At 43.5% G+C, this 12,179-nt stretch overlaps 2 non-coding genes across 2 annotated transcripts; both read left to right on the top strand.

The window, feature by feature from the left end:
• Positions 1 to 6,005: 6,005 nt before the first annotated feature.
• On the top strand, positions 6,006 to 6,191 carry LOC143727423 (U2 spliceosomal RNA). Its single transcript, XR_013199488.1, has one exon. It is a non-coding gene; the product is annotated as a U2 spliceosomal RNA (small nuclear RNA).
• A 434-nt stretch (positions 6,192 to 6,625) lies between these two features.
• Positions 6,626 to 6,789, top strand: LOC143726794 (U1 spliceosomal RNA). The gene has a single exon (XR_013199024.1). It is a non-coding gene; the product is annotated as a U1 spliceosomal RNA (small nuclear RNA).
• The last annotated feature ends 5,390 nt before the right edge of the window (positions 6,790 to 12,179 follow it).

Genomic DNA, 12,179 nt, shown 5'->3' with positions numbered 1-12,179 from the left:
CCAAATACCCGAAAATCTCGCCAGCGCAACCATCGAATCCGAGGCCTGCGTCTTGTTCGGCCCGAGCCAAGGATTCCGGTGATGTAAGACACTTGGGTCTGCGACGGACGGTTCAGGAGTTACGAGGCATTTCGTACTTCTGATCGCTGCAGCGCCACCTTGGGGCCGATTGGGCCGAGCCTTGGTGATGTTGTAGACCGGGCGGGTACTACCATCCCTCAAGAGTTTCAAGTCTCTACGACGTACGCTTTGGTCTGCCCGCTCACTTTTAGGGCAGAATGTTTGTTGGTCCAAAATCCCAGGTTGCACTCCAAAGTGTCGTGTTGTGCGCTCTGCTGTGATCCATTTTCGGTGTCAACAGTCAAGCTGAGCTTGTATTGCTGTGAGCTGAGCTTGTTTGCTGGCGACCTTTAGACCCTCTCGCCACGGCCCAGGTGGGCGTGGCCTTTGACGGCTCCCCCGCCTCTGCGTCATTGTGTCATCGCTTCTCGGCCTTTTGGCTAAGATCAAGTGTCTGGTCACTGGTTGAGACAGCGATCGCCTCTTGGAGGTTTCTTGGCTCAAGATCACCCTGTATCCTGAGCCATACAACTTTTAGGAGGTACATTGATCCAGTTGCTTTTACTTCTGTACTGTATTAAGGTAAGATTTTTTATCTATTTATTTATTTATTGTTAATTGAATTATTATTTATTTGTATTTTATTTTATTGTTTATTTTTAGGCTGTTGGTGCCTCCAACATGTCGGCTGCCCGTGCCGGCGTGCGGAGGCACCACAGCGTGCGTTTTAGTTTTTTAGAAAAAGATGGAAAGAAGTTGGAAATGTCCAGACTAGATTTTTCTAGGAAACTGATGCAGAAATGTTTAGGGTTTACCCCCGTGGATTTGAATTGCATTCTGACCCTGCCTTTTAACAAAGGCTTTGATGTGAGTTTTAAGAATGCAGCACTGTTAAATGACTTCTGGCAACTCTTTGACACACATAAGACCCAGTTCTCCATGTTTAAAGTGGAGAAACTAACTGATAACACACAAAAAGTGGTTATTGTTAGGATGTTCAATGAGACTGTAAATGGAGAAGATGTTTGTACATGGTTGGGAAGATTTTGCACTGTGAGGGGCCAGGCTATGAAGGTTTATGATGAAGACGGTATTTGGAATTGTGCCTGGAGGGTCCCCATTAAGCAATGGGAAGACCCCCAGGGCTTCCAAGGTCTGAGGCATTTGCCACAAATGATAGTTCTGGGAGAAAACAGGGGCTACATCCACTATCAGGGGATGCCCAAACTCTGCCGGCGATGTGGGGAGTTGGGGCACTTTCTGGCATGCTTCAACAAAAGCATGCCAGAAAGTCTTTTGTAACAAGTGTAGAGAAATTGGACACTCTTTTGACGAATGTCCCAATGGCAGAAGGTGTAATCTTTGTGGAGACTTTTCCCATCTCTACAGAGATTGCCCCAAATCGTTTGCCAACAAAGTTAAAGCACACAAAATGGCGGTTGAGGAGAGAGTGCAACAGGATAACGAGGAGGCGGAGCCAGATTCAAATCTCCCGCCAAACCCTGTGATTGGTGGAGAGAAAGCAGATGACAGAGGTAACGAAGGGGTGGAGCAAAGGAGTGAAGTAAAACAAGGTGAGGAAGATCAAATGGAAGGGACAGATGAAGACAACACAGAGGTAAGTGAAAATGCAGGGGAGGATACAGACGAGTTACAAACAAAAAGTCAATTAAGTGAGCAACTCCCCTGTGCTCAATCGATAAATAAAAAGAGAGCGGCACATTCCCCTCTCTTGAAAGAAACCGATAAAGATAAAATAGGAAGATTCTCTGACTCCTCCTCGTCAGACGACCTGAATAGATTATTCCCAAGTCATACAGCAAATGAGATTTCTTTCTTATCGATTGAGCTGAAATCATCCACACCCAGGAGCTCACCCTGTGATTCAGAAGGGAAAGAAACTCATTCCCCTGCCTCCCCTTTGGTGGGAACGCAGGAAGAGTTTGTTTTACAAGGAAATCTGTTTTTTAATGGATAGTTGTTTTTAAATTTTTTAAAATGTTGTATCTGTCTTCTTTTATACTCATTTTAATGCTCACGACCATCACTATCTCCACTTTAAACGTGAGAAGTGTGATGTCACAAATGAGAGCACAAACAGTTTTAAATTTTTTAAGTACACAACCCTCTGATGTCTTTTTACTACAGGAATGTGCCTTACCCTTTTTAAAAGACTACAAGAAGTGGGAAGACCAATGGCAGCAAGGACCCTCCTTATGGAGTGGTTCAAATCAAAATAAAGCAGACGGAGTAGCCATCCTGATAAAAAACACACAAATATTGGTGAAAGGGAGCACAATATTAAGAGACGGACGGGCCCTTTTAGCCAATTTGACTTTTTTAGGGAGGGATTTTAATGTTTTAAACTTTTACGGGAACACAGAAAAAAATGACAGATACAGCCTTTTAATAGATATGCAGTCCCACTTACTAGGAAAGACTCCTTTAATTTTCGCAGGAGATTTTAATTGTGTTTTACAGAGGAAAGATAGGAAAGGGGCAGGGGAGGATTTTAAAAAGGACAAGACTACAGTTTTACTGCAAAATATAATAAAAGATTTTAGACTGACTGACGTTTTCAAATCCATGCATCCCAACAATGTGGGCCACACCTGGTTCAGTGGTGATGGCACCAGAGCTTCCCGCATTGATTATATTTTTACCAGAGACTGGTCTTTATTGGATGCCAGATTAACCCCACTTTTCTTTTCTGATCACACTATGCTATCTTGCACCCTATCACTTCCTCCCGGTTTGACAACAGGTAGAGGTCTGTGGAAGCTAAACTGCTCCCTGTTGGAAGACCTGGAGATAGTAAAAGAATACAGGGAGCAGTACAGCAATTGGCAGACCCTACAAGACTTCTATGATTCAAGAGCACAGTGGTGGGAGATGGTGAAGGGAAAGACCAAGACTTTTTTTAGATGGGCAGGGAAAAAGAAAAAAGGAAAAGAATATAGACAAATGGTGGGACTGCAAAAGAGGCTACAACGCTACTTTCATCTTTTTAATCAGGGGTTCGACTTTAAGGATGAAATAAAAGACGTCAAAAAGGAAATGTCTGAATTGGCAGAAGTTAAAAGTAGAGGAATTATTCTGAGAAGTAAAGAAAAGGAAATAGAGCAGGGAGAGAAATGTACACGATACTTTTTTAAGAAAATACTTAATAGAGGTGGAGCAATGGTGAAATTGAGAAACAAAGAAAGAGAAATGATGACAGACACAAATGGTATTTTAACAGTAGTAGAAAGTTTTTATGAGGAACTCTATGGAAAAAAGGTAATTGATGATGGTATTTTAAATGAAACACTAACCTTTATAGAGAAAACTGTAAAAGATAGTGCAGGTCTGACAAATGATTTTAACCTCCTTGAGATGGACAAAAGCTTAAAAAAATTTAAAAACGGGAAATCCCCTGGAGATGACGGACTCCCTCTAGAATTTTATCTGACCTTTTGGGACATTTTAAGACAAGACTTACTGGCTGTTTTTAATGACTTTGATAACCTCGACCGACTTCCAGACAGTTTTAGAATGGGTATAATGACACTTTTACACAAAAAAGACGACAAGACAGATTTAAAAAACTGGCGTCCTATAACCCTTTTAAACTTTGACTGTAAACTTTTTAGTAAACTTTTATCAACACGAATGTCAAGAGTTTTAGCAGAATTGATCAACCCGGATCAAGCCTGCGCCGTCCCTGGGAGAAAGATCACGGACAGCCTCGTACTGATAAGAGATGCCATCTGTTATGCGAGAGACAGAAATATTCGGCTGATAGTTTTAAACCTAGATTTTGAAAAAGCATTTGACAGAGTCTCGCACCATTACTTGTTTCAAGTATTGGGGAAAATGGGCTTTCCTGGGAGATTCTTAGCTTGGGTGGGATTGCTGTACAGGGACATAACCAGCAGAATCCTAGTTAATGGGAACCTTTCAAAAGCGATAGATATACGCAGCGGTGTCCGTCAGGGCTGTCCGTTATCTCCTCTCCTGTATGTGGCTTGCATCGAACCCCTAGCGCAGGTCTTGAGAACGGACAAGTGGATAACGGGACTGACCATACCCGGGACCGGAGGACTGACTGCAAAGACTGTTTTATATATGGATGATGTTAACCTTTTATGCACTGACGTTTTATCAATACAGAGGACCATGGACTTGACAGACTGGTTTGGGAAAGCGTCTGGAGCTAGACTGAACAGAGAAAAGACCCAGGCACAGTTCTATGGCCCATGGGAACCTAGCAAGACTGTTGGACTGGACATCACTATTAAAAAGACAGACTTAAAAATACTGGGCATAAAATTTGACAGAGACGGGGGAGGGAGTGGAAATTGGCATGATGTGATGGGAAAAGTGAGGAAAAAATTGGGGTTCTGGGGACTGAGACAGCTGACAGTTGAAGGGAAGGTTTTAATTCTAAAAGCGGTGATTTTACCACTGTTCTTATTGTTATGTTCTGTTTTTTTCCCCCCTAGATTCTTTCTTGTATCTCTGGACCGGTCCATGTTTTATTTCCTGTGGGGGTCCAAGTGGGAGAGGCTAAAAAGAGGAATTATGAAGAAAGCACCAAAAAATGGAGGAAAAGGCGTACCGGACCCTCACTTGTTTTTAGGAGCCAAATACACTGCACTACACCTAAAGTATGCCCTGACCCCATCCAGACAAGACAAAACAGCAGCCATGGCCCGGTTCTGGGTGGGGTCTTTTTTAAGATCCATCAATATTTTACCAACAGACTTGACAACACCACTTGCATTTGACCAACCCCCTGCATACACTCATATAAAAAAGTTTTTAAAGAATTTTAATTTGGAAAAAGAAAGAGTGACTGTTTTAACCAACCACCGCTCTATCCTCTCCCTTGTGCAGGAACGGGAACAAGTGTGTCCAGTGCGCGGGCTCACTCTAGGTGAAGCCCAAAAGGTTTGGCGAAATGTATCCCACTCAGCTCTTCATAACCGACACCGAGACCTGGCTTGGATGGCTGCCCATGAGATCCTCCCGGTCAGGGCCGTGATGCACTCCCGAGGCATGTCAGAGAATCCCATCTGCCCGCGGCCCGGGTGCGGCGCGCCCGAGACCGTGAGGCACGCCCTCTGGGAGTGCAGTTCTGTGAGGGACCTGTGGGCAACAGCTGGCCCCCAGCAATTCCCGTACCTGCCAGTAGGGGGGGTCCCAGACTACCCTATGGGGAGAGGAGGGGTGAGCCAAGATGAAACACCAGCTAAAACACCATCAAAGCTATGGCTCACCATCCTCTGTATCAAAGACGCCATTTGGACCTCCAGAAACCTACTGGTAGGGAAGCGCATGCAGGTGTCCCTCCACGCCACCATCCAGCTGGCTAAGTCAAGGCTGCAGGATTACACCGCATGTCGCCATTCGGATGTGGGGGTCAGAGCTTCACAGGAAAAGGTCCCCATAGCCACGAGCCCTGACTGCCCGTAGATGCCCCCCAACATCTTAGGTGGAGCAGCGGCGCCTCGGTTCAAGAGGATCTCCTCCGGGCCCAGAAGGGTTGGGTCCTTGGGACTGGTTCTGAAGAGCTGAGTGGAGGTTTAAAATGGTTATAAGGACATACCCACTCCTGTACAATGGAAGAGAGAGCTTTTAAACTCTGTTTTTATTTTATTTTATTTTTTTATTGTTTTATCGGTATATTTATTCTATATTTTACCTTTTTTATTCATACCTTACTTAATTTTTTATTTTTAACAGAATGCTTTTCTTTTACTTAAAAAAAGTATATGTACTGTATATGTATATATGTATACGTGTATGTATTTATATATATATGTGTGTGTATGTGTATGTATATATATATATATATGTACATGGGCAAATGGAACTGTTTTATCGCTTCAAAAACAAAAGAACAAAGAACAAAAAAGCATGTGAACATTCTGTAAAAATGATATGATGTATAAATGAATGAAATGGCACAATAAAAATATGTCAAAAGAAAAAAATCTGTTCTTATCAGTTTAATATCTGATACGTGCCCTACCCGGGCACCATATATTAAATTGATTTTTGGAACTGGGAGATGGAAGAGGGGCTTGCTCCGTCCACTCCACGCATCGACCCGGTATTGCAGTACTTCTGGGAACGGTGCACCCCCAAAAACTGTGTTCAATGAAAGAGATGTTTTAGTCTTGTGTGGCAGCAGGTGTTAATGGAAGTAACGTATATTGCTGTGTATGGGTGCTTTAAAGGTGTTGTAGGTGATCATATGCTATACAGGTAATGGTGGTGTGAGAGGGAAAAAAAAACAACAACTCTGTTCTTATCTCGTTTAACATCTGATTCGTCCACTATCCGGTGACCGCGTATGAAATTGATTTTTGGCTCATGGATCCGGAGCATGAAAACAACATCATCCACAACAACAACAGCAAAAGAGCCCGACTCTGCAGGTTTTTGATGTCTCTCTCTTATCTCTTGGAGTTTTTACGAATGAGCTGATGAGTTGAATCAGGTGTGTGTTTGATTGTCCGACCGTTGGTGAGGATTGCGGAGAGGGACACGGTGCCTCTGACGGGAGGCCTGGGAATTCATACTTACCTGGCAGGGGAGACACCATGATCAGGAAGGTGGTTCACCCAGGGCGAGGCTCGGCCATTGCACTCCGGTTGTGCTGACCCCTGCGAATTCCCCAAATGTGGGAATCTCGACTGCATAATTTATGGTAGTGGGGGACTGCGTTCGCGCTCTCCCCTGGACACACTGGTTAAAAGAGCAGATTGTTCGAGTTCCTCTTCTTCTGGTAGTTAACGACCTAGGAAGTCCAGAGAATTGAACTGCAGTGGTTGATCGAGAGATGTAAAACTCTCAACCTAGGACCAGTCTGCAAAAGTAGGGCTGTTTTTTAGTTTTTTTTTTCATCATTCTTCAAATAATCTCCATTATTCAACCAGCGCTTTTATTGGCAGCAGTGGTCCTAGAAGCAAAGTTGTTCCGAATGAGGAGTTCTATCATGTGGTATGAATACCTTGTGCATGTGTGAAAAATCACCTGACATACAGTCGCCTATGGCCGTATTCATGTTGTTGTTTTTACTGTTTACAGCGCCACCAAGTGGCCAGTCGCCACATCCCTTTTCACCTGAGCACAGGCTGAGCCCGTGCACAGGTGTACCGACTTGGGTGTAATTGTCTCATTCCGTTGGAGAGTTATGGCCATTTAAGTAAAGCCCGCCTCGCCCACTCCCAACGTTTTGGCGTCCCGTCGCCAACGTGAATCGAAATTCCGACTTTTTTCCCCATCGCTGTCGGCAATCAGACTCCAGGGAATCTTTCTGCACCGGTTTGGGTCAGATCGGGCGAAAGACCTAGGACTAGTGTGCAAAAGTAGCTTTTTCACAAAATCCCAAATACCCGAAAATCTCGCCAGCGCAACCATCGAATCCGAGGCCTGCGTCTTGTTCGGCCCGAGCCAAGGATTCCGGTGATGTAAGACACTTGGGTCTGCGACGGACGGTTCAGGAGTTACGAGGCATTTCGTACTTCTGATCGCTGCAGCGCCACCTTGGGGCCGATTGGGCCGAGCCTTGGTGATGTTGTAGACCGGGCGGGTACTACCATCCCTCAAGAGTTTCAAGTCTCTACGACGTACGCTTTGGTCTGCCCGCTCACTTTTAGGGCAGAATGTTTGTTGGTCCAAAATCCCAGGTTGCACTCCAAAGTGTCGTGTTGTGCGCTCTGCTGTGATCCATTTTCGGTGTCAACAGTCAAGCTGAGCTTGTATTGCTGTGAGCTGAGCTTGTTTGCTGGCGACCTTTAGACCCTCTCGCCACGGCCCAGGTGGGCGTGGCCTTTGACGGCTCCCCCGCCTCTGCGTCATTGTGTCATCGCTTCTCGGCCTTTTGGCTAAGATCAAGTGTCTGGTCACTGGTTGAGACAGCGATCGCCTCTTGGAGGTTTCTTGGCTCAAGATCACCCTGTATCCTGAGCCATACAACTTTTAGGAGGTACATTGATCCAGTTGCTTTTACTTCTGTACTGTATTAAGGTAAGATTTTTTATCTATTTATTTATTTATTGTTAATTGAATTATTATTTATTTGTATTTTATTTTATTGTTTATTTTTAGGCTGTTGGTGCCTCCAACATGTCGGCTGCCCGTGCCGGCGTGCGGAGGCACCACAGCGTGCGTTTTAGTTTTTTAGAAAAAGATGGAAAGAAGTTGGAAATGTCCAGACTAGATTTTTCTAGGAAACTGATGCAGAAATGTTTAGGGTTTACCCCCGTGGATTTGAATTGCATTCTGACCCTGCCTTTTAACAAAGGCTTTGATGTGAGTTTTAAGAATGCAGCACTGTTAAATGACTTCTGGCAACTCTTTGACACACATAAGACCCAGTTCTCCATGTTTAAAGTGGAGAAACTAACTGATAACACACAAAAAGTGGTTATTGTTAGGATGTTCAATGAGACTGTAAATGGAGAAGATGTTTGTACATGGTTGGGAAGATTTTGCACTGTGAGGGGCCAGGCTATGAAGGTTTATGATGAAGACGGTATTTGGAATTGTGCCTGGAGGGTCCCCATTAAGCAATGGGAAGACCCCCAGGGCTTCCAAGGTCTGAGGCATTTGCCACAAATGATAGTTCTGGGAGAAAACAGGGGCTACATCCACTATCAGGGGATGCCCAAACTCTGCCGGCGATGTGGGGAGTTGGGGCACTTTCTGGCATGCTTCAACAAAAGCATGCCAGAAAGTCTTTTGTAACAAGTGTAGAGAAATTGGACACTCTTTTGACGAATGTCCCAATGGCAGAAGGTGTAATCTTTGTGGAGACTTTTCCCATCTCTACAGAGATTGCCCCAAATCGTTTGCCAACAAAGTTAAAGCACACAAAATGGCGGTTGAGGAGAGAGTGCAACAGGATAACGAGGAGGCGGAGCCAGATTCAAATCTCCCGCCAAACCCTGTGATTGGTGGAGAGAAAGCAGATGACAGAGGTAACGAAGGGGTGGAGCAAAGGAGTGAAGTAAAACAAGGTGAGGAAGATCAAATGGAAGGGACAGATGAAGACAACACAGAGGTAAGTGAAAATGCAGGGGAGGATACAGACGAGTTACAAACAAAAAGTCAATTAAGTGAGCAACTCCCCTGTGCTCAATCGATAAATAAAAAGAGAGCGGCACATTCCCCTCTCTTGAAAGAAACCGATAAAGATAAAATAGGAAGATTCTCTGACTCCTCCTCGTCAGACGACCTGAATAGATTATTCCCAAGTCATACAGCAAATGAGATTTCTTTCTTATCGATTGAGCTGAAATCATCCACACCCAGGAGCTCACCCTGTGATTCAGAAGGGAAAGAAACTCATTCCCCTGCCTCCCCTTTGGTGGGAACGCAGGAAGAGTTTGTTTTACAAGGAAATCTGTTTTTTAATGGATAGTTGTTTTTAAATTTTTTAAAATGTTGTATCTGTCTTCTTTTATACTCATTTTAATGCTCACGACCATCACTATCTCCACTTTAAACGTGAGAAGTGTGATGTCACAAATGAGAGCACAAACAGTTTTAAATTTTTTAAGTACACAACCCTCTGATGTCTTTTTACTACAGGAATGTGCCTTACCCTTTTTAAAAGACTACAAGAAGTGGGAAGACCAATGGCAGCAAGGACCCTCCTTATGGAGTGGTTCAAATCAAAATAAAGCAGACGGAGTAGCCATCCTGATAAAAAACACACAAATATTGGTGAAAGGGAGCACAATATTAAGAGACGGACGGGCCCTTTTAGCCAATTTGACTTTTTTAGGGAGGGATTTTAATGTTTTAAACTTTTACGGGAACACAGAAAAAAATGACAGATACAGCCTTTTAATAGATATGCAGTCCCACTTACTAGGAAAGACTCCTTTAATTTTCGCAGGAGATTTTAATTGTGTTTTACAGAGGAAAGATAGGAAAGGGGCAGGGGAGGATTTTAAAAAGGACAAGACTACAGTTTTACTGCAAAATATAATAAAAGATTTTAGACTGACTGACGTTTTCAAATCCATGCATCCCAACAATGTGGGCCACACCTGGTTCAGTGGTGATGGCACCAGAGCTTCCCGCATTGATTATATTTTTACCAGAGACTGGTCTTTATTGGATGCCAGATTAACCCCACTTTTCTTTTCTGATCACACTATGCTATCTTGCACCCTATCACTTCCTCCCGGTTTGACAACAGGTAGAGGTCTGTGGAAGCTAAACTGCTCCCTGTTGGAAGACCTGGAGATAGTAAAAGAATACAGGGAGCAGTACAGCAATTGGCAGACCCTACAAGACTTCTATGATTCAAGAGCACAGTGGTGGGAGATGGTGAAGGGAAAGACCAAGACTTTTTTTAGATGGGCAGGGAAAAAGAAAAAAGGAAAAGAATATAGACAAATGGTGGGACTGCAAAAGAGGCTACAACGCTACTTTCATCTTTTTAATCAGGGGTTCGACTTTAAGGATGAAATAAAAGACGTCAAAAAGGAAATGTCTGAATTGGCAGAAGTTAAAAGTAGAGGAATTATTCTGAGAAGTAAAGAAAAGGAAATAGAGCAGGGAGAGAAATGTACACGATACTTTTTTAAGAAAATACTTAATAGAGGTGGAGCAATGGTGAAATTGAGAAACAAAGAAAGAGAAATGATGACAGACACAAATGGTATTTTAACAGTAGTAGAAAGTTTTTATGAGGAACTCTATGGAAAAAAGGTAATTGATGATGGTATTTTAAATGAAACACTAACCTTTATAGAGAAAACTGTAAAAGATAGTGCAGGTCTGACAAATGATTTTAACCTCCTTGAGATGGACAAAAGCTTAAAAAATTTTAAAAACGGGAAATCCCCTGGAGATGACGAACTCCCTCTAGAATTTTATCTGACCTTTTGGGACATTTTAAGACAAGACTTACTGGCTGTTTTTAATGACTTTGATAACCTCGACCGACTTCCAGACAGTTTTAGAATGGGTATAATGACACTTTTACACAAAAAAGACGACAAGACAGATTTAAAAAACTGGCGTCCTATAACCCTTTTAAACTTTGACTGTAAACTTTTTAGTAAACTTTTATCAACACGAATGTCAAGAGTTTTAGCAGAATTGATCAACCCGGATCAAGCCTGCGCCGTCCCTGGGAGAAAGATCACGGACAGCCTCGTACTGATAAGAGATGCCATCTGTTATGCGAGAGACAGAAATATTCGGCTGATAGTTTTAAACCTAGATTTTGAAAAAGCATTTGACAGAGTCTCGCACCATTACTTGTTTCAAGTATTGGGGAAAATGGGCTTTCCTGGGAGATTCTTAGCTTGGGTGGGATTGCTGTACAGGGACATAACCAGCAGAATCCTAGTTAATGGGAACCTTTCAAAAGCGATAGATATACGCAGCGGTGTCCGTCAGGGCTGTCCGTTATCTCCTCTCCTGTATGTGGCTTGCATCGAACCCCTAGCGCAGGTCTTGAGAACGGACAAGTGGATAACGGGACTGACCATACCCGGGACCGGAGGACTGACTGCAAAGACTGTTTTATATATGGATGATGTTAACCTTTTATGCACTGACGTTTTATCAATACAGAGGACCATGGACTTGACAGACTGGTTTGGGAAAGCGTCTGGAGCTAGACTGAACAGAGAAAAGACCCAGGCACAGTTCTATGGCCCATGGGAACCTAGCAAGACTGTTGGACTGGACATCACTATTAAAAAGACAGACTTAAAAATACTGGGCATAAAATTTGACAGAGACGGGGGAGGGAGTGGAAATTGGCATGATGTGATGGGAAAAGTGAGGAAAAAATTGGGGTTCTGGGGACTGAGACAGCTGACAGTTGAAGGGAAGGTTTTAATTCTAAAAGCGGTGATTTTACCACTGTTCTTATTGTTATGTTCTGTTTTTTTCCCCCCTAGATTCTTTCTTGTATCTCTGGACCGGTCCATGTTTTATTTCCTGTGGGGGTCCAAGTGGGAGAGGCTAAAAAGAGGAATTATGAAGAAAGCACCAAAAAATGGAGGAAAAGGCGTACCGGACCCTCACTTGTTTTTAGGAGCCAAATACACTGCACTACACCTAAAGTATGCCCTGACCCCATCCAGACAAGACAAAAC

This window comes from Siphateles boraxobius, unplaced genomic scaffold (genome assembly GCF_051911475.1).
Source record: "Siphateles boraxobius isolate OS27281-9 unplaced genomic scaffold, OSU_SipBor_1 77, whole genome shotgun sequence".
Classification (NCBI taxonomy): Eukaryota; Metazoa; Chordata; class Actinopteri; order Cypriniformes; family Leuciscidae; genus Siphateles; species Siphateles boraxobius.
The sequence above is the reverse complement of the archived record's forward strand: the minus strand, read 5'-3'. Positions and strand labels throughout refer to the sequence as shown.